The following is a 3,438-nucleotide window of genomic DNA, read 5'->3' as shown; positions in this document are numbered from 1 at the left end:
AATTCCTGCTTTGGTCCTTGTAATAACTTCGGGGTATTGTGACACATTCTGAAAAGTTTAAAACTTCTAAAACTTTTGCAATTACCTGCAAATATTTGCAATTATCAAAGGAAAAGAAAACAAAATAATTTGAAAAATTTGCAGAGAGTAACTGTTATTTAAAATAAAGCAAGCAAAACTCTGCCAGGGATTAAATTCTGCAGACTTTTCAGTACTATCCCTGATAAGCAGCCAGCCTCCTGGAAGACAGAAAAACAATCAAATATTAATCACCTAAAAAAAGTCCAAGACTGAAAGCTTGAGATTTTTTTTATTTGTACTTTAAAATTGCTTTTAGACACAAAGAAATGCCACAAAAGCTTCACAATTAAGAGCCATATATTTACTTGTACATCTTTTTAGGAGTATATGGCACAGAGTGGGAAACTGCTATTTACTGATGACATTAAAATATTAAAATTATAGTACCTCGCTCGTGAAAGTGAACGGTCCCATCTGTTTCAGTGATGATAGTGATACTACATTATTCTGCTTTATATAAAGACTGCAAGTGTCCAATCACGACGTCGCACGTTGGCTCCAGTCAAGTTTGGTCCCGTTTTCTCCGTTATTCATTTGGAAACGAAACTAAAGAAACAAAAGGAGCCACTGAGGTATTTTTTTCTCTAATGTTCCAGTGAAACGAAACTTTCTGAGCTCCAACAGGTTACCCTACTACCTGTTGTTGTCCCGCCGCTTGCTAGATGATGCTGCAAACCCATTTAAAAAAAAAATGGGGGCGCTTTTTCAGCTTTATTGGACAGAACAGACGGAGCAGACGGAGCAGACACGCGGCAAACGCGGACGCTCCACGCCATGCGGCATATGTTCGTCCGCTCATCCTAGTGAACTATACCGGGCCCTCTCCTGCTCCCCTTTTTATTATTATTTTTAGTTTTTCTTTTTTTTTAAATCACAAAACGGGCTACAGCATGTTCTTGCAGGAAAACTATCAAATGTAACATTCAATCCTGCGCCTTTATTTTATGGTTTTTTTTTCTTACTGCGTTTGTAAGTACTTACATTCTGTATATGCACGGCTCTGATATTCGCCTGTTAGACCCACTGAGAGCCAGCATCGGCGGTCCAAAGGCGTTACTAGGTTTTTGAAACATTGGGCGCTTAGCCCAGCCCTATAATCTTCTGGTTTTTCACTAACAATGTCATTCGTTAAGTAAATTATTCAGGATAGTTTATCTGAATTTTAGGATCACACCTTTATACATGCTCATTCTGGTTCTTCCACAGAAGTGGGTCGGACTGTACTTAAGTAGTTTTCAGGTATCTATATTTTACTTGAGTACTTATTAACTTTTTACTTTTACTCCCTATATTTTAACACAAATATAATTACTTTCTACTTTTTACATTTTCATAACGGACTTGTTACTTTTGGTTAAGCGGTGTCATTTATAACGGAAATGTTTGGGAATTAAAGTGGGTTGAAAGTAGTTCATATGATGTGCTTTAAGAAATTACACATTTTAGTTAGTTTGCAGGACTGTGGTAAATTCACAGTAAAGATCTGTGTTAGACTGATACACAGTGGCTGTGGTTGTGATGGTCAGACTTATGTTACATCAAGTGTAGCAGGGATGAATTTGCATTTAAACTGGTGATGCTTCGATTCATTCACTGAATTCCAACTTTATACTGTCTAGTGTAAACACTATAGTGTCAGTTTAGGAAATGGAAATCAGTGCATTTAGGCATGTAGACATGGCCAAGATGACCCAGCTAAGTTCAAAGTGAGCATCGGCTGATCTGAGTATTTCAGAAACTGCTGATCTACTGAGATTTTCCCAGACAACCATCTCTGGAAGGACAAAAGTAGAATTAGCAAGCCTGAAAGAACTCCTCTAAAGCAGAGGAAAGCATACAGTCTTTACTTGACTGTGTACAGAAAAAGAAAAGATGGATTTTAAGCCTGGTTACCTCATTTACCTTTTTACTCTGTACATTTTTATGCCTCAACCTGCATAATTTGTGTCTACTACATTAATGTATTGCACTGACCTCTTGTGGTAAGATCGAATCATGTAACTGCTATGCTGTCTTATTTGTCAGTTACTGCCTTATGATGACTCTGAATGTCTCAATGTCAGCGACCTCTATCTCTGTATTTGATCACCGCTCTACAAAGGCACTATATTTTTTTGTACTATGATCAATTTACACATGTACTCTGCATACTGCAACAGAGCATTGGTCTTTTCAGCCATTTCAGAACTGCTGTGTTTGGAGTGCAATATATGATTTTCCATTTATAATATGTTCCATACTTAATCCTTTTGGAGCTTTTTAGGTTGTTAGGCAGGATAATGGTATCACATTGAATTTAAGGTGTTAAAAATACACAGTAACTGATGCTCATGTTAACAAATAAATAAAAATTTTAATGAGGAGCCACCAAATAAAGTATTTGGAGTAATGCTCAGCAGTTATTTAAACAGGTAATAGTTGGTAGACATGCTATTAAACTTGTGAGAAAATCTGTAGCTTTTTTTTTTGGTACAGAGCCATCATTAAGGTTCCCAAATCACTTTTTTTCCAAATACAATTTCTTATCAAAATGCCTGAAAAAAGATCTGTTGCAGTATGTGAGTGCTCAGGGGTAATAAAGATCAGGTGTAAAGAATAAATTAATAAGACCTATTTATGCTTTACTTACAGGGACATTTGACTAGAACAGAGCTGGAGGCAAATCCATGACGGATACTTTTCCACTCTGTGTTTTTCTATCCAGGTATGAATTTACTGCACTGGCAGTGTGTTTGGGATCATTGTAAGGCTGAAAAATGAAGCTGTTGCCAATCAGACCCTTACCAGATGATACTGCATGCTGGAACAAATCTGACAGTATTTTTCTGTGTTGTTAATTCCACAAATCGTGACAAGATTGGTGCCTTGTGAGTTGCCAAAGAGTTTTGAACAGTATTGTACACCCTCACATGAATTTAAGATTATTGTCACTATTTAACTGTTCTATATAAATATGCTGGCTTTTTGTTCGAGAATCTTAAGTTTAAACCTCTTTCAAACTCCACAATCACATAATACAATCATGCATGTTTAACGTATGTAAGTTACATCCAATATTTTTCTGGTCAGGTACGACAAACCCACCTGGGTAATCTGCAGTTTCCCTGGTGGGTTTTCCTTTTCTCATTTGTGAAATATTAAATTGCTGGTATCCGCAGAAAGTTTAAGTTTGGATAAAATAAAAAATTATGAATAAATTAACCAAATTCTATAGTGACTCTATTTCACACATGCGTATAAGCAATTATTAATGAATTAAACTTCAAAGTTATAAAGACATTTTTTTAATCTAAATAGTTATTTTTGTCATGCATTCATTTATGATGGACACATTTTGAATTTGATGGCAAGGAAAAT

The sequence above is a fragment of the Rhamphochromis sp. 'chilingali' genome (genome assembly GCF_963969265.1).
Source record: "Rhamphochromis sp. 'chilingali' genome assembly, chromosome: 14".
Classification (NCBI taxonomy): domain Eukaryota; kingdom Metazoa; phylum Chordata; class Actinopteri; order Cichliformes; family Cichlidae; genus Rhamphochromis; species Rhamphochromis sp. 'chilingali'.
Note: the sequence above shows the minus strand (reverse complement) of the source record.